Source organism: Rutilus rutilus, assembly GCF_951802725.1.
Source record: "Rutilus rutilus genome assembly, chromosome: 4".
Lineage (NCBI taxonomy): Eukaryota > Metazoa > Chordata > Actinopteri > Cypriniformes > Leuciscidae > Rutilus > Rutilus rutilus.
The window spans coordinates 26,023,242-26,043,389 of record NC_140212.1 but is presented as its reverse complement, the minus strand read 5'-3'; the positions used below and the strand labels follow the sequence as shown (position 1 = coordinate 26,043,389).

Below are 20,148 nucleotides of genomic sequence, written 5' to 3'. Positions count from 1 at the left end.
GGACAAGGAGGAGCAAGGAGGATGAGGAGGGGGAAGAGGAAGGGTAAGAAGAGTAAGAAATAGAATTACTGATGACATCAGAGCTACAATAGTGGACCATGTAATCAAACATGGAATGACCCTGAGGGAAGCTGGCCAACGGGTTCAGCCTAACTTGAGTCGCTACACTGTAGCAAGCATCATAAGGACATTTCGAAATGAGAATCGGTTAGTACAGTCACTTTGCACTAAGTTTTGTAGCACTGCCATACTCTAATGAGAAACACAACAATACCATACATGTAAAAATAATTAAATTGTTACTTTACAGAATTGCTAGATGTCCAGATGCTGGGGCAGAGGAAGAATGTTCACTGCAGAACAAGAGACCCATATAGTCAATATGGTGATTGAAAATAATTTCATAAGGCTACGAGAAATACAGCAGCGCATAATTGAGGATGACACCACCTTTCAAAACATACACAATGTGAGCATTTCTGTATTATGTCGTGTACTTGCCCGCAACAGAATCCGAATGAAACAAGTCCCTTTTGAAAGAAACAGTGACCATGTAAAACAACTGCGATATGACTATGTGCAGGTAAGCTATAGTATCATTGGTACTGAATCTGGAAGTGCATACTGTAGTGCTGTGCATGGGCCTGCTGTGCTGCATTTGTTTTGTCTTGTCCAGAGAGTGATGGAGCTAGAGGCAGATGCCATGGGTCATGAGCTGCTTTTTGTGGATGAGGCAGGTTTTAACCTCACTAAAACAAGGAGACATGGCAGGAACATTATTGGACACCGTGCCATAATCAATGTCCTAGGATAACGTGGTGGTAACATAACTATGTGTGCAGCTATAAGTCAAAATGGTGTTGTTCACCATCATGCAACCCTAGCCCCATATAACACTGCACACATTATTACATTCCTGGACACCTTACATGACATGCTCACTAATGTTCAGAGACCAGAGCAGACCAGATACGTCATCATATGGGACAATGTTAGTTTCCATAGGGCTGCTTTGGTCCGCAACTCGTTTACAGATCACCCAGTCTTCACTGTACTCAACCTCCCCCCATACTCTCCATTCTTGAATCCAATTGAAGAGTTCTCCTCAGCCTGGCACTGGAATGTCTATGACCGTCATCCCCATCAACGCATAGCCCTTTTACAGGCAGTGGAGGAGGCATTTGGGGATATTGACCAGGCATCATGTCAGGCCTGGATATGGCATTCCAGAAGATATTTTCCCCGGTGCCTTGGACTAGAGGACATTGCATGTGATGTAGACGAAATTTTGTGGCCGGACCCAGAGAGACGACACGATGTAGACTGATTTTTTTTTTTTTTTTTGTGAAATTTCTATTTTGTGTTTTGACTTATGTTAACACTTATGTTTGTTTTGATGTGTGTAAATAAACACCAATACTTGAAGTTTGGATCCCTGTAAGTTTACAGACCTATGACAAAAGTATGACCTCAAACTGACATAGCCTACCTTGTGCACAGAGAAAGCAAAATCAAATGTGTTTTTTATTCATACCATCAGTGTGTAGTTGGCGCATTTTGTGCTTATTACAGTTTTTTTCAATTGCTAACATCCTTTTGTCCCATCTGTAGTCACATTTTCAAAACTCTAAACACAATAAGCACAGCATCTGTCTGTTGTGACCATACCATTAACACAATTCATGTTGTTTTCACACAAAATGCAGTCAATTAACACGTTTCTAGAATGCCTACATTTTCTTTACATATAAGCATACCCAATACCAAAATCATGGATCTTTATAGTCTTTTTTACAAATGCTTAAACGCAGCATACCAGAAATGAAAACCTATTCTTCCCAACCATAGATACAGTATAAAGCCTCTACTTCTACAACAATATCAGCTCAAAAGTATTGAAACAAATATTACAGTTTTTCTCGATTGGTTTGGCTCATTTCTTGAAACCGAGATGACATTCTCAAAACCATAAGGTCATTTGGCCAAACAGTCTTACAGTTCTGCTCAACATTATAGCTCACTAGCAAAATCAAATATCTTTCCCCAAACTCTTCTTCCATGCTTCAAAAGCAGATTCCTTTCCCATATAAAAGGTCAGTACAGTCAAAATAGCACAGATCCTTCTCAATTGCCTTGGCACATGTGCCTTCATTTAGTGCTTTTGTCAAAATAACCTGGATGGTTTAGCACAACACCATGGATCCCCTGCAAAAGCTCATATCTCTCCCAAAACAGTTTATCCATGTGTCAAAACTAAATATCCTTCTCATATAAATAGTAAATGCCCCCAAAATGCATTATACCTTTGGCATTGTTTAAGCACTGCAAGTCAAAATGCTTAGATGTTTTGTCACTGAGGCACAGGTCTAGCAACAGAATACCACTATGAATAAAACTAAAAGATTTTACAGTAAAATCAGCCTCCAATAAACCACTCATACTCAAGGAAACTGTAAACATTTTTATTCGTACAAAGAAATGTTAACATTAGAGAACATACTGTGAAAAGAAAACATATACAGGATTCTGTAAATGTGAACAGTTATAAACACAAACAAAAAACAAAAAAAACTCTAGCCTCCCATACTGTAAATAAAGTTTCAGAACTATAGTACAGTAATATTTTCAGTGGTCGCCATTGTCACCCTCTCTTTCCTGGCCACCATCCTCATCCTCCTGGCCATCGACGCGCTGCTCTCTTTTAGGCCATAAATTCTCATCCACATCGCAACGGATATTTTCTCTTGCGATGCAGCGAGGGAAGAAACGGCGTGAATGTCTCAACCATCCCCTACATTGATCCCCTGTGATGTCCTCACATGCAGCATCCATTGCATGCAGCAGGGCCCTCTGGTCTTGAGCCTGATGCTCATACACCCTCCACCTCCAAGCTGAAAAAAACTCCTCAATTGGATTTAGGAAAGGAGAGTAAGGTGGAAGAAACTCCATTAGCATCCGGGGATGCGTGGTGAACCAGGTTCTGATGCGTGGGCCACGGTGGAAGTTCACATTATCCCACACAATGACATAATGTGGTAGCTGAGGTCCTTCTTCACCTCTCTCATTTTCCGGGATCAGATCAGTATAAAGGTGGTCCAAAAAATTGAGGAGCTTTTGTGTATTGTAGGGCCCTAAACTGGGAATGTGTGTGGCCACACCTCTTTCTGATATAGCGGCACACATTGTTATATTTGCTCCTCGCTGGCCTGGGACATCCACAGTGGCTCGGTGGCCAATGATGTTACGGCCACGCCATCGACCTTAGGCCAGGTTGAAGCCAGCTTCATCAACGAACACTAGGATGTGAGAGGTTTCGTTGCCTTCTAATGCCATTATTCTCTACAATAGAATAAAAATAAATCTAATCAGTCAAGTAGAGACAGATACTGCAGGGAGGATCTAAAGTACTGTAAAAAGAGGGAGTGAAAAACTGAAGACAATTTCTAGGCAAAATGTTCTAGTCACACAAAGCTGGATTCTGAAGGTAAAAAGGATAAAGCAAAACAAAAAAAAGTGGTAACCATGTCTTACTGTAATAGTGTTACAATGATAGACAACCAGTAGTTGACTTACATGCACATACTGGTACCGCAGCTCTTTCACTCTGTCAGAGTTTCTCTCAAATGGTACCCTGTAAATCTGTTTCATGGTCATCTGATGTTTCTTCAATACCCGGTCTATTGTGGAGATGCTGATAGAGTTTATATTTTGGAACATTACATTGTCTAGAAGGATTGCATTACGAATCTGTCTCAGTGTGATGGCATTATTTGCAATGACCATGTTGCATATTTCTTGTTCTTGTTGTTCATTTAGAAGTTTTCTTCTGCCACCCACTTGAGGCTGTCGTCCAATCCTAGACATACAAGTCAAAGGTCAACACTGTAAATTTGTTACAAAATGAGTTACCAATGTAATTGTACTGCTGTTTTATGGTACTAAAAGTGTGATGCACTGCACAGTGACTGGAATACTATTCACAGTATTTTCTCCATTTTTTTTTCTTTGTCATTTTTATAGTATCATATAACATCACATGAAGATATTACAGTACTCTAGGCCTACACACACACCAACACTGAATAGTTCAATAGAATAGTTCTGTACCTGTTTTCCCTGCGAAAGGTTTGGATGATGGAGGAGACTGTAGACCGAGGCACATTAGGCTGCACTCGGCAACCTGCCTCTGCCATTGTGAGGCGATGGTTTATAACGTGGTCAATAAGGGTGGCCCGGATTTCATCTGGGACATCATGGTGCCTCCGTGCTCCTCGGCCTCTTCCCCCTATTCCTCCACGCATTCTCACTCCTCCTCTTCCTCTTCTTCTTCCTCCTCTTCCTCGAGCAGGAAGTTGCTGTTGTACTTGGCGAGGTGCTTCCATGTTCACACTGCAAATGTAACTGGCCCCGGGCCAAGCTCTGTCTATATACTTTTGGCAGCAGTCATAATCATAGACAACACCTGTCAGGTAACTAAACAAACTGTTTGATTGGTCATCTGAGATGTGGGAAACTGCTCCTTCGTTAGTTCTAATTTCACCTGATTGATTGTCAAGTACTGTCATAAATTTATCAAATGTTCCAAGAAATTCTTTCATGGTATTATATCTTTGACTAATTTTGACAGTTGAACAGACAATTGTGCATATGATGACTTACACAATGAAACCATGCTGATATGTTTTGGAGAGAGTAACCATTTCACTGAAAAATCAACTAATCAGTTTAGATCAGCAAGATCTATTTATTTGGAAAATGTGCTAAATGTGGGCTCATTGTGCTAACTGTAGCTACTTGTACATAATCATTTGAAAAAAAGCACAGAGTCACTTGAGATATGTACTAAAGCATTTGCAATTTGATAAAACCAATGAAAAATGACATTCTGTTGTGAACAATTGCAAGGTGGTTTGGAGATTTGTCCCTGTTATTTTGAGAATGTCATCTCGGTTTCAAGAAATGAGCCAAACCAATCGAGAAAAACTGTAAAAAAATATATTCAAACAGCTAATAAGCATTTTTAAATTACTGATAATTAGAGTAAGAAATAGCTGATTCCAATCTCAATCAGAGACATATACAGATGTTGAAGACTTTCCATTACATGGACATACACAATATGTGTATGTCCACATATTGTCCACAATATGTATGTCCACATATACACAATACGTTTTGTTCAAAGCAACACAACAACACAGAGGAGCAAAAAAAGAAAGAAAATGTCTGCACGAGGGAGAGGACTAGTTAGACGAGGGAGAGGACTAGATGGTCGAGGGAGAGGACTAGATGGACCAGGGAGAGGATTAGATGGACCAGGGAGAGGACTAGATGGACCAGGGAGAGGACTAGTTGAAGAGTAAGAGTAAGAATGCGTGGTGCTGTTCAAAGGAGAGTAAGAGCTGTTGTCACGGATGAAATAAGAGCCACAATCAAAGACCATGTGATAAACCATGGTCTATCATTGAGAGAGGCTGGTGAAAGAGTCCAGCCTAATCTCAGACGGTAAACCGCTGCTTCCATTATCCAGATTTTTCAACAAACCAACAGGTAAGTCATGCATTTCATGAGGGCTATCAGTGCAGTTGCTATTTACTGTATTACAGTAACTGCTGGCCACCAGCAGTTACAAATACAAATATGTTGTATTTTTGTTCCTCTAAAGGCACCAACGACTTCCTCGCTCTGGGGGAAGAAGAAAGCTTCTCAGTGAAGACCAAGAACATGCCATTGTGGGATGGGTCATTGCTGAGTCAGACCAACCCATTTTAGATTTGCGTCGGGCGCAAAAGTCATTTATCCCGCCGGTATAATAGCAACAGCGCCCAAGACCCGCCCACAAAGTTACTTGCATTTCGCACTTGATTCTTGCATTTCAGATCGTTTAAATAGGGCCCCATGTCTGATTCTACATGGACTATTCCACACCTCTTTTTTTCACTATTCTCTATAGCTACTCTAAAGCATTTATGTAATAATTGTGTTTGATTTTTCTTTCAGAGAATAATAGAGTTGGAGGCTAATCAGACACTGCACAAATTCATTTATGTAGACGAGGCAGGGTTTAACCTGGCAAAAACACGTAGACGAGGAAGAAATGTAATTGGGAAAAGGGCCACCGTTGATGTGCCGGGTCAGAGAGGAGCAAATATCACAATGTGTGCTGCAATCTCAAGTGCTGGTTTGGTCCTGCAGAAAAGCCAGATTGGTCCCTACAACACAGAGCGCCTTCTTTAGTTTTTAGATGACCTCCACCAACAACTGGTGCCAGAAGCAGAACAGGTGGGAGGAAACATGAGGACATTTGTGATTACATGGGACAATGTAGCATTCCACCATTCACATGCAATCACAAACTGGTTTACAGCACATCCAAGAGTGATTTCCCTTTTTCTTCCTCCACACTCTCCTTTCCTCAACCCCATTGAGGAATTTTTTTCTGCTTGGAGGTGAAAGTATATGGTCATCGGCCACATGACCAAATGTCCCTCCTGAATGCCATGGATGCAGAGACATCTCAGTTGAAGACTGTCAGGGGTGGATAAGGCATGCCAAGCGTTTCTTTCCAAGGTGTATAGTGAAAGACAACATACGATGTGATGTAGATGAGAACATGTGGCCAAATGCTGAAGATCGTATAGATTAGAACAAGAATATAACTTTTTTTTTCCTGTCATTTTGTTTTATTTTTGCACACTTTAAACCAAAGGCCATGTATGTTTGTCTTTGTTTCGATTTGTTGATCACTGACAGCAATTTCATACTGCTAATAAAACCTTTACTGCAGCAAATCTGTCACTTACTGTTATTTTTTTTCAGTTGCACATTCTATAAAGTATTGATGACTCCTTCACATTTAGATATATGTTGTACACATACTATCTAATGCACCATGAATTCACACACACCGACACACACACACGCAGCTGAATGAATTAAAAAAAATGGATTTCATACTGTATGTTCTATACAGATAGAACTGAAACATGACAAGTAATGCAGTTTTTGTAATGCCACCAACTGTTAGTATTTTGACAGTCATTACGCTATGATTGACTATGTCAATAGTCAATGACTATGATTGACTCCTGGTCTATGTTGGATAGAAAACAAGTGCTAAAGTTTTGACCGAATGATTAGATTTTGAAACGGGTTTTTGGCCACTAGAGGCCACCATTGTGTTTTTTGTCTGATTCTTTTGTTTTCCCTTGTTTCCAGTAATCATTTGCACCTGTGCCTCGTTTCCCTTGTATGTATTTAAACCCTTTGTTTTCCTCAGTTCTTTGCTCTGTGTTTGTATGTTAGCACCCAGCCTTATGTGAAGCTGTGAACATTTGTTGCTCCAGTTGGACTCTCTTGTGGAACTCTGTTTTGGTACTTGTTTATTTATTTATTTATTTTTTATTTATTTTTTTGTAACTTTTTCTGTTGTACCTACTTTCCTTGTGGATTTACCTTTTGACTTGGTGGATTATCCTTTTTTCTCTTGGATTTACTTTTGACGTTGTGGATTTATATTTTTTTTGTCTGAAGAACTTTACTTTTTCATTATTAAAACACTGTCTCTAGTATTGCTGTGTCTGCCTCATCTTCTCGGTTCTGCTGACTATTAGTGGCTCAGTTTGCTAAGATAAGTTCGTATCCGGGTCCTGACAGAAACACAGAGCCAAGATGAACCCAGAAGCAGCCAGTACCCAGGATCTTTTTGCCACGCTGTCCCACCACGAGGGGACTGTCCAACGCCACGAAGCCGCTCTGGCTCAGCAAGAGGCCTTGATGGTTAGACACTCTCAACTTCTGTCGGAGATGCTGACTTCCATAAAGCAGATATCTGATCGACATCCCCCTGCAACCGCTCCCGCCCCAGTGCCCGTGGCAGTTAACCCCCTGGCTGAACCTCGTCTTCCGCCTCCCCAACGGTTCTCAGGTGATCCGAGTGCTTGTAAGGGTTTCTTTACCCAATGTTCTCTCTTCTTCGAGCTGCAACCCTCGTCATTTCTCATAGACCGGTCCAAGATCGCATACATCATCACCCTGCTGTCGGAAAAAGCCCTGGCCTGGGCCACTGCTGTGTGGGATGCCCAAAGTCCCTGCTGCGCCAGCTACTCTACTTTTACTGAGGAATTCAAGCGAGTGTTCCAAGGTCCTACCAGCGGTCCTGACTCAGCTAAACAGCTCCTGACTCTCCGCCAAGGTCAGCGCAGCGTGACGGACTATGCCATCCAGTTCCGCACGGTGGCAGCAGCGAGTGGATGGAACGACGAGGCGCTCACGGTATGCTTTCTGAAGGGTCTCTCCGACACCATCCAAGATGAACTGGCCACTCGGGAACCACCGGACAATCTCGAGTCCCTGATCAAGTTGGCCTCTTGTATAGACCAGCGCCTGTGAGAGAGAACTCAACCGTAAACCTCTCGCCCTAGCTCCTATTGGTCCCAGCTCCGAGACTCCACCTCTATCCCCGCTGGCTCCACCGGAACCCATGCAGATCGGACGCATCTCCCAGGCTGAAATAGATCGCCGGATGAGGGAGCGATGCTGTCTATATTGCGGCAAACCGGGCCATTTCCGCTCTGCATGTCCCGGGCTCCAGGGAAACGCACTGTCCCGTGCAGGCCTGGGGGGATCGTAACGGGAAACATAACCTCCTCCCATCCGTCCAACTCCCGTCTGCTCATCCCAGTCACCCTTTCCTGGGACAACCACGAGCTACCCCTTCAAGCCTTGGTAGACTCTGGAGCCGCAGGAAACTTCATGGACGGTATCTGGGCAAAGGAGAATGGCGTCCCCTCTGAACTTATCTCGGACCCCATGAGGGTTACTACGTTGGACGGAAGTCCTCTGGGATCTGGACTTGTCACTCGCATCACTGCTCCCTTGCGACTTTCAGTTTCCCAACACCAGGAAGTGATAAACTTTCATCTGATCCCCTGTTCCGAGTTCCCTCTCGTCCTTGGCTACCCCTGGCTGCACACCCATAACCCTCACATCAACTGGTCCTTGGGCACTTTCAAGCAGTGGGGCCCTACGTGCCAAGCCACTTGCATCTTCCCGAGTTCCCCAAGTTCTCCTCCCGAGTCTCTAGAATCCATCGACCTGTCCCGTGTTCCTGAGTGTTACCATGACCTCAAGCCGGTATTTAGCAAACAGAGGGCCACCACGCTACCACCCCATAGACCTTACGATTGCCCCATCGACCTGTATCCTCATCTTTTCGAGCTCCCTGCAAGAACACACTAAGCATGTCAGACAAGTACTCAAACGCTTCCTAGACAGCCATTTGTATGTTAAGCCGGAGAAATGTGAATTCCATTCCTCCCGAGTACAATTCCTGGGATTTGGAATCTAGAAATGCACTGCAGCTAAAGCCATATGTCTGACCATATTATATTTAAAATATGAAGATGTTAAGTCTAAAACTCTGTATTTAGTTAAATGTTTTTCAAGATCATGTCATGACTTTATTTTGATTAGACTCTAAAATGCTGTCATCTTCTAAGTCATCCATTCAGTCTTTTGTCTCTATTGTTTTGTGGTGCAAACGAGCCCCATTCAGTCTCAGTCTCCCCCTGCACACATTCACACCTCTCCAGCCTGGTTATGGCTCTAAATATGCATTTCTTTTGTCTGCATTATAGCTACTAACGACTGGCTATTCACAGGCTATTCATAGAGTTTCAATCCCTAATTTCTTTTATCAAAGTTCTCACTGTATCTAACTGTATCAAATGCCCTTCTGGAATAAAGAAACATTCCAGTAAGCATTCCTATTTAGAAAAAAAATCATAAAAGAATAACGGCTATGTGGCAGGTGCACCCAGAGCTAGCTAGCATGTTAGCTTAGCACACCACCAATACACAACAATTTATGAGATTAAAACCATGTTTGTGCTCCAAACTTACTTTATAACGCAAGTCGAGTGTTTTAAATAATCTTCTGTGATCTAATTTGGCTTCAGATAAAAAAATCAGACAGAAAATATATTATTTTATAGTATTCTGCACAATGATAAAGTCTATATAGATTAGCATTACATTATAAATATAATCTATTATTATGAAAATACCTGGCATGGCTTGAAAAACACAGGTAACTCAAATATCATTGCAATCATGTTTATTGTCTTCAAAACATCTTTATCTGCATATTACTGCGATCTCTGATAGCTTTGTGTGTGTCCGTGGCTTCCTGGAATGTCACATGGTCATGGCTCTTCTTCATGTTCCATATATGGACTATTATTGTGCATAGGGCGCCCTTAGGCTGTTGGTATGAATTGAAAACACAGTAAATCAGCGTATACAGCGCTCATAATGATTACATCGACGCATTTGGGTATAAATTCAATAAATATTATTCCTGTCTATAGAAATATGATGTAAACCTATGAGAATCTATCAATATTTCTCCAAATCTGCACAGTTTTGAGCTAACCCATACAGAAATGTAATATATGTCAATATATGTAAATTACATATATAATGTTAGTGCCCATGTATGTCTGCTGCATATATGAGAATATATGCAAAATTCATATATGTAAAACACATATACATATATGAAACATATATTTCAAAATATATCAAAAATGGCCGTTTTCATGTAAGTGCCATATATTTTCCCGTATATGCACATAAATGTGAAATATATGTAAGACGCATATATGTATACATGCATATATGACGCATATATGTATACATGCATATATGACGCATATATGTATACATGCATATATGACGCATATATTTATACATGCATATATGTACTTATTTCAATAGTACATACTTTAACATATATTAGGGGTACAAATCTTATATCATTCTGAATGCCTTGAAATTAAATGACTATAGTTGGAGATTTTGTCTATTGTGTGAATACCAAATATAGTATTTTAATATAGTAATACCAAATATAGTATTTCTTTGTCATTTTTGACAAATACATCCACAAAGTACCATAACCATATGCCACAGCTTTAAAAATGCATCAGTATCACATGCATGTACACTGTAAAACTTTTCACTGTAAATTTACAGTTAAATACTGGCAGCTGGGTTGCCATCCACATACTGTATTTTTACAACACTACTACAGTAAACAGCATTTGCAGTACTCCACTGTAATTACCAAATACAGTATATACCACATTTTACATTATTAAACTTGTCGACAGCAATAAATTGTATTTTTACAGGGAATACTGCTTTTATTATTACATAATTCAAATATTATACTTTAAGGTTTCATAAGAGTAGTCACACTAGGAAAAAGCAAACAACATTTTCTGGGTTTTAAAACATTTATTTAGTTAAATTGCCTTCTGTGAACATGTTGGCTGAATTACTTTTTAAACATAAAATGCAATTTTAACACTTAACAACAAACAGGTAACAGTTAGCACTTAATTAAAGGAATAGTTCACCCAAAAATGTTAATTAGCACATGATTTACTCACCCTCAAGTCATCCTAGGTGTATCTGACATTCTTCTTTCAGACGAATACAATCAGAGTTCTATTAAAAAATGTCCTGGCTCTTCCAAGCTTTATAACGACAGTGAAATGCTGTTTCTTTTTTGAAGTCCATAAAAGTGCAAACGAAATCCCATTCAAAGTCTGCAAGGTTTCGCAGAAGTGAGGACACCTGTAGGCTTACAGTGGTGTTCGTTTTGCACAACTTGGCCAGTTTTCTTTGAAGTTACTTGTCCTTTCTTTGTTTTTGATCCACGTTCAGGATTGATGTCAAGAAAGCGTCTAAAAGGCAGAAAAAAAACACAATTAAATATTATTAACTGAGTGTATATATTTTGACAAAGAGAGACAGCACAAAAGCTGTCTAAAACTGAACAACATAAAAAAAAATGCAATGTAGGATGTTGTGAAAAAAAAAAAAAAAAAATGCAATGTTGGATGTTGTGATCAATAACTGATATTTTTTCCGCCCTGGTAAAATACATCAACTCAATGTGTCTGTTTACATGCGCACTGTCAACTAACTAAATTTTTGGAAGTGGGGTTGCCAGATTTAAAGTTTTAATCTTTTCATCTTCGGGACACAAATGAAGATATTTTTGATGAAATCTGATAGTTTTGTCCTTCCATTGATATCAATATCATTGCAACTGTCAAAGCCCAGGAAAGTGGTAAAAACATTGGTAAATCTATAGCTACAGTGGTTCAACCTAAATATTATGATGCAGGGTTTCTGCACATTTTTTAAAGTCAAATTTAAGGCTTTTTAAGACCCGAAGAAATCAAAATTAATACCATGCATTAGGGGTGTGCAATATTGACAAAATATGTCTCGATCGATATTTTCAAAGTTTTCTTGATAATAATTAGATAACATTTTACTGATTGTGTTTCTGTGCTTGGTGCCATGGCTTGTTTAGGCCTGTTGACAACTGACTGACAAAGATATTCATATTTTTCATATTCTATGCAGTGGTCAGTTTACAGCAGTGACAGAAATTAACATTTTTTATTAAGGGGTAATATTTGCCACCTTAAATTGATTTCAAGGGGCATTTTCACCTATATACGGACATTTGTAGATGTTTCAACAAGATCTTTCACATCTACTGCAGTCAGATTCACCCGTGTTCACTCTGAAGGAATCACTCACATGGCTGGGCACTTGTATGACACATCAAGGATGTTAAGAGGCTAAAAGCAGGTTTAAAACTTGAAGTCAACAGGGTGCAAATTTTAAAAAGAGGATAACACGGTGTAGGCAACATCGATTTTTGTCGTTGTTCTCTGTACTGACAGCACTCCAAATTTACACAAAAATGCACTAGTTACATGGATTATTTAAACAATGTTTTTACTAGCTTTCTGGGCCTTAAAAGTTGCACAGACGTTGCTGTCTATGGGTGGTTCAGAAACCTCTCAGATTTCATCAAAAATATCTTAATTTGTGTTCTGAAGATGAACGAAGGTCTTACAGGTTTGGAACGACATGAGGGTGAGTAATTAATGACAGAATTTTCACTAATCCTTCAACTGAAAACAACTTGCACTGACATATCTTAAAATATATGACTGCCACTGTTTTATCTCAAGATGCACACCAGTAATTTTTTTTTTTTTTTTAATGATACATTATTATAAAATCTGCTTAAATACCCTAATTTTATTAAGGCCTAGACCTGGCTTAAGCTAAGCCCTGTATGGAAACCAGGGCCATATTGTTCATACCAGTAGTCAACATAATAAATACTGTCAAGTCAAGGTTAGTGACACAATTCAGTCTAATATATGTATATATATATATATATATTAGGGCTGTAACGATTCCTCGATTAAAGTCGAATACTCGATTTTAAAAAATCCTTGATTGCAATTTACCCGTGTCGAGTAACCGGCAAAATACCGGAAGTGGCGCATTCCACAGACGAGAGTCCATGAACCGCATTATTACACAGTTTTCTAAGGCTACGCGATATATTTAACTGTTTACAATCATGATATTGTGAAATCACAAAGGCTAAGATTAAGTTAAATAAATATATGCGCTGTTTTTTTTTCTCCCACAGAGAAGCATGACGGTTTAATTATTTACATGCGTGCAGATTGTGTTAAAAGTACCTCAGCTCTGTTCACAGTAAACGCTGCTCCACACATACTCAGTCTCTGCATGTGCTGTTTGTTTAAGTTTCCAATAATGTGCATTTGGGAACGCAAAACCCCGGACGCGTGTTTCATAGTAACTTACTGTCATCATTTATGCGTGGAGCGTCTCGGGTTTCTCAAACTCCATCTCTGCGTGCTGTGAGTTTGTGTGGCTTATATAACGTTCGCACGCATGCTGCGCCGTTTCACAAGATTCGTAACGCAGCTCATTTATAAATCTTCGCCAACACAGGAGAATACATAAGTATGTTTCTGAATATATTCAGAAATATATTCGCAATCGCATATATTCTCATGTGCGAATTGTTGTTCATCGCGATTTCAAAATAAAAGTTTAACCCTTGCACTGCTTGCATGTTTTGACGTGCACATGTTCTTTTCAAGAAATTACGGCAGCTGTTGCATTTCTATCATACAGAAGTGACCAAATATGAAAGATTAAGTTGACATTTGAATTAAATGTTATGTTCATTAGTTATCATATTTACATGGTGTATTTTAACAGCGTTGTTCAATAAAACCCATATGATTACTTCAATACTTTATTTGAACCAATAATTATTGCTTGTTATTATTTGGGTAACACTACAATAAGGCTCATTAGTTAACATGAATGTATTAATCAACATGAACTAACAATGAACAATAACTACATTTGTAACTAACATTTGTTCATAAAAATACAGCTGTTCATTGTTTGTTCATGTTAGTTCATTACATTAATGTTAACAAATACAACCTTTAATTTTAATAATGTATTAGTAAATGTTGAAATTAACATGAACTAAGACTAATAAATGCTGTAGAAATAAATATTGTTCATTCTTAGTAACTAATGAACCATATTGTAAAGTGTTACCTATTTGTCTTTAAGTAATTTTAAAGGCTGTTGTTCACTTGGATCTATTTTTATTACCACAATTTTTTATCCGATTACTCGATTAATCGATGGAATAATCCGTAGAATACTCGATTACTAAAATAATCGATAGCTACAGCCCTAAAATATATATATATATATATATATATATATATATATATATATATATATATATATATGAGAATGGCAAATATGCCAATGACTAACCTCTGAACAAACTCAAGGTGCTGCCTCTTCCTGGTACTGCAAGCTGAAGTTATAGGAGGAGGCAAACAGCGCTGCCAGGCCAGTGATGAAGAGGCTGTGATCCTTCACACACACCTTGACCTTCCAAACTTAATATCCAGCACTGGTTGCTTAGAGATTGACCTGTAATGGAATAAAAAAATAAATAAAGAATAAATAAATAATATTAATAATTAAAATAACTACTGTGGGTTCCACTGTGGTTCGATGTAGTTGTCTATTCATAGTTCTATGAATTACATTTTTCAACTAAAAATTAAAATTGGTTAGAATGCTAAAATGCACTGGCATATAATTTTGTTTGTTTTAAGCATAAACTCACTTAATTTTGACTTATTCTTTAAGAAAACAAGACAATTTTTACGTGTCTATTAAATGCTTCTTCATGTAAGAATTGTAGAAAACACTTATTAAGAAAAACATATTTTGCAGTGGGGTGAGTAAATGATGGCTTTTCATTTTAGGTTTCATCTACCCCTTTAATGTTTACATACCAGGAAATAAGTCGTGGACTTTCTGGCAAATGTAGATTGCTGGACATCAGCGATGCAAATTCCTGAAACAATTTTTAAAAAGGACAGCACAACCTTGATCAACAGAACCAAAACATAAAACATATTACAAATTAATGAGATTTGCTGAATAATCTCTACTTATCTGCTTGAAGGATAACACCGTCTAACTTCTTTGAATTAGGGAGTAGTTGTAGGACCATGGGATGGCAATCAGGAATAGGCCTACTACATTTGAAAACAGCATTAGGAACATGGATTTTCATGTGCTAGCAAAATTCTGACAACGATTCAAAAGCACGATCACAGAACTGACAGAATTTGACAGCATTTTTTTTTTTTACCACATAGACTATAACTGTAACACTACTTAAAAGCACTTACATTAACAATGGCCATCAGATTACAAAGCCTAAAACGAAAAAAATATATATCAAATGCACGTCATGCAAATAGCATGGTAAAGGTTGCCTATTATATGAAATGTCGAAGTTAACGTTACTTGGTAAACAGGTGGAACAGAGTCAGTGAATTGCTTGCGCGGCCACGTTAAACCGCGTTCGCAAAATCAAACCAAATACGTGAAAACAATCACACAAAACGCAAAAAAAAATATATATATATATATTGGCTTACCGTATCACTCAGTTGAACAATTCTCCATCTTCTCAAACTCTAAATCCCACTTATCGTCACGCGCAGGTTAGATTATTCAATGACAAATTCTTCCATCCGTCTTCAGGTAGCTGCTACCGTTAACGTCGTCCATTTTCTGCTGCGTCACAGGCAACTAATGTTTGAAACACGAACCGAACCTCAAAAAAGCTTTAAAATTGCTCACAGATTCGCAGACATTGTTTATCTTGATAACAGGAATGATTATTTTGTTCAGTTGAATCCCGCTGACAAAACGAGTTTGCCTGTTGTAGCTGCCTAACGTTACTGTCTGCTGCTGCTGCTCGCATGACGCGTCACATTTGAACTGAATTGAGCGCGAAAGAAATCAATCCCACAATGCAATGACTTTTCAGTCAGTATGATGGTAACGAATTTATCAGGACGAAAACAGAAATGTGCTGTATATTTACAGCTGTTCTGTAAAAGATACATCTTAATACTGTATTATGGAAATACAGTACAATTCTGTAAGAAATTCGTTGTAAATTTACAGTAAAGGGTTACAGTGTATGTTTACATACATTTATTAAATATGTTGAAAACAAATATGTATGTCACATATTTATAATTAATGCTGTCCATATATGCGAGAAACCAATACTATAGGCTACTGTAATATATGCAGATATATGGTATCATATATGGATGAACTCAAATATTTTCTTTACATGTTTGGACACATACATGTTCATATATGTTGCAGGCATATATTGTGATCTCAGATAAGTCAAATATATGTATAGATATATGTTGCAGTCATATATTGTGTTCTCAGATAAGTCAAATATATGTATAGATATATGTTGCAGGCATATATTGTGTTCTCAGATAAGTCAAATATATGTAGATATATGTTGCAGTCATATATTGTGTTCTCAGATAAGTCAAATATATGTATAGATATATGTTGCAGTCATATATTGTGTTCTCAGATAAGTCAAATATATGTATAGATATATGTTGCAGGCATATATTGTGTTCTCAGATAAGTCAAATATATGTAGATATATGTTGCAGTCATATATTGTGTTCTCAGATAAGTCAAATATATGTATAGATATATGTTGCAGTCATATATTGTGTTCTCAGATAAGTCAAATATATGTATAGATATATGTTGCAGGCATATATTGTGTTCTCAGATAAGTCAAATATATGTATAGATATATGTTGCAGGCATATATTGTGTTCTCAGATAAGTCAAATATATGTAGATATATGTTGCAGTCATATATTGTGTTCTCAGATAAGTCAAATATATGTATAGATATATGTTGCAGTCATATATTGTGTTCTCAGATAAGTCAAATATATGTATAGATATATGTTGCAGGCATGTATTGTGTTCTCATATAAGTCAAATATATGTATAGATATATGTCATGCTATTTAAAATATAAGTACATATATGGCCATATATTACATTTTTGTATGGGAAAGCCCTGAGGGACGTTGTTTTGTGTATCGCTGTCATGACGACAGCACAGAGTTTTTTTTATGAATGAAAGCTGCTGACGCTCATAATTCATATTAAAGGTATCGCCTCATTTTTTCATTTCATAACTCCTGACACAAATTAAGAAATAACTGTCGCTATAAGTTTCTCAGAATACAATAGTGGTCAAATACTGAAACTTGAGTCTTATATCTTTTTAATGATGTATAGTTTGTCAAGGTATTACATTAAATCTGATAGTAACTTTGAACTAAAAAAAAAAAAAAACGCTTCAGTGCGCGGGCGCACTGGCAACGGTTAACAGGTTAAGGAAGTTCAGCGTTTCCTGGGCTTCTTTTACCGCAAGTTCATCAAGAACTTCAGCTCGGTGGCAGCTCCTCTCTCAGCTTTAACCAAGGGTAGCAACGCAAGGTTTCTGTGGGGAAAAGAAGCTGAGACGGCCTTCCAAGGACTCAAGCAGCGCATCCTCTCTGCTCCCATCCTGACACTACCTACAGCAGATGAACCTTTTGTGGTGGAGGTAGACGCCTCAGAGGTTGGTGTTGGAGCTGTCCTGTCTCAGAGGGGTGAAGACAAGAAGCTCCACCCTTGCGCCTTCTTCTCACATCGGCTTACCCCGGACGAGAGGAATTACGATGTGGGGGATTGTGAACCCCTAGCGGTTAAGATGGCATTGGAGGAGTGGAGACACTGGCTCGAGGGGGCTTCTCAACCGTTTCAAGTGCTTACGGACCACAAAAATCTGGAGTATATCCAGCAGGCGAAACGTTTGAACTCCAGACAAGCTCGATGGTCTCTTTTTTTCAATCGATTTCAGTTTTTCCTCACCTATCGGCCCGGGTCACAGAATATTAATATATTAACAATAATATAAAAAGGTTTTCTCGATTGCTTAAACACATTTCTTGAAACTATGCCTGGTATTCTCAAAACAGTAAACACAAGTCCATAACGTCTCACCCAATTCCTCAAACCTTCTATTTTCAGGTGAAAATGAAGCTCTACTCTCAAAACCATTCACTCCTGCTGAAAAAAACAAACTTTGCCCTCAGACATTACACACAAGCCCTCACAAACACACACGCTACAACATAGTCTTATACACTGGTGCAATAAATTCAAAACATTTCCAAAACTGGTAAGTTATGTAGCTTGTGGCACATTCTTTTTTTTATGTTTTATTCCTTAATGTACTGTACCGTACAATACACCAAACAAACAAACAAAAATATTCTGCCCCAGCATCCCGTCTTTGGTCTGGGACAGGCCAGAGAATCTTGTCAGCAGGCTATATAGGGGTAAAATCCACTTGCATGCCTGTTCCCCGCTGACATACATCAACTGAAATATTTGGCAGGCTTCTTCCATTTCATCGTCTCTGTGTCCTAGAAAAATAGAAGTACTGATTACTGTAACTGTGACACATCCTTTGTACAAAATGGAAGCATTCAGAAAACTATCTGTATGTGAGGCAATTTGATGCATTTCTTTTTATTTCAGTAGTATAGTGCAACAGCTACAGTACATGTATGTGTTGTAACAGCACAGTGTACTGCACTCAAAAGTAATAGAAGAGAGCAGTCTGAAGTACATCTACTATACCTGTTTTTCTCCCGGAAGGTTCTTATGATCGAGGCGACGGTGAAGTGACTCAAGTTTGGCTGTACTCGTTGCCCAGCCTCCCTCATAGTCATACTATGGACAAAGACATGGGCAACTAGAGTGACACTGTTTGTCTCTTTGGCCTTGGCCTTCACCTTCCTCATCCTCTTCCTTCACCTCTTCGTCCACCCTCATCTACTTTTCTTTTTCTTTTTGTGTCAAAACAGGGGAATAGTGTTTATAGTTTAGGGAAATGGGTGTGCTTTTTGATAAATGGCATTATGGTTTAGAAATTTTGGTTCAAAAGCCTGGTTATAGTGTTTAAACAATCAAGAAAAACTGTAAAAAAAATTATTTATTTTTTCAAAAACATTGATGCGTTATTATTATGAACTAGCACTTTTTTGTTCTCATTATTTTCATCAACAATATGGTTTGATTAAAGTAATTTCCTCATTGTATGGCAATTCCTTTTTATTTATCCATGGCACATCCATTTTGTTTCTTTATATGCAGCCCAATGTTATCCAATGACTTGTTTGCATTATTTAGGTTTTTTATTTTTATTTTATTTTATTTTTTTGTTAGGCAATAGATTTTTTGGTAACACTACAATAAGGTCTCATTTGTTAATGCATTAACTAACATGAACTAATGTCACGGGGTGACAAATAAGCCCGGGACTATCCCCGCCAGAGAAATGCCCTTGTTGAGATCCGGGAAGTGAAACACCATCCCAAAGCCAGGGTGAGTGCCTGTCGCTATGGTAACCGAGTGGCGGATTGATAGCAGGTGTGGGTAATTTGCGCTGAGCGTTTGAATGGGGCCACGCTAGCTCATGAGAGTATAAAAAGTAAGAAGAAGAGAAAGCATGGGTTGTTCCTCTCCTGCTTGTGGTGCTTTTGTTCTCGTTTGGATGTGGCTGGCTCCTGTTGGGAAGTGTTCTCTGAAGTGTGTCGTTGAGGGCTCGTTGTGAGGAAAAAGGAACGTCGTGTGTATGAGGAATTGAAGACGGAGGGAGAGAGGATTTAAAGAGGGAAGTGCATCGTCGGGATGAAAGAGTGAAGATAAGTAACTGATTATGGAATCTCCTACCACACGTTTGATACTGAGATAGATGTGGGTTGAAGTGCTTGGAGT

General features: G+C 38.6%; 1 long non-coding RNA gene across 1 annotated transcript; it reads right to left on the bottom strand.

Moving 5' to 3' along the window:
* Positions 1-11,551: 11,551 nt before the first annotated feature.
* Positions 11,552-16,470, bottom strand: LOC311289943. The gene is made up of 5 exons (XR_014627246.1): positions 15,909-16,470; positions 15,657-15,684; positions 15,255-15,500; positions 14,722-14,883; positions 11,552-11,753 (listed from the first exon to the last, which is right to left on the bottom strand). It is a non-coding gene; the product is annotated as an uncharacterized lncRNA (long non-coding RNA).
* Positions 16,471-20,148: the final 3,678 nt, after the last annotated feature.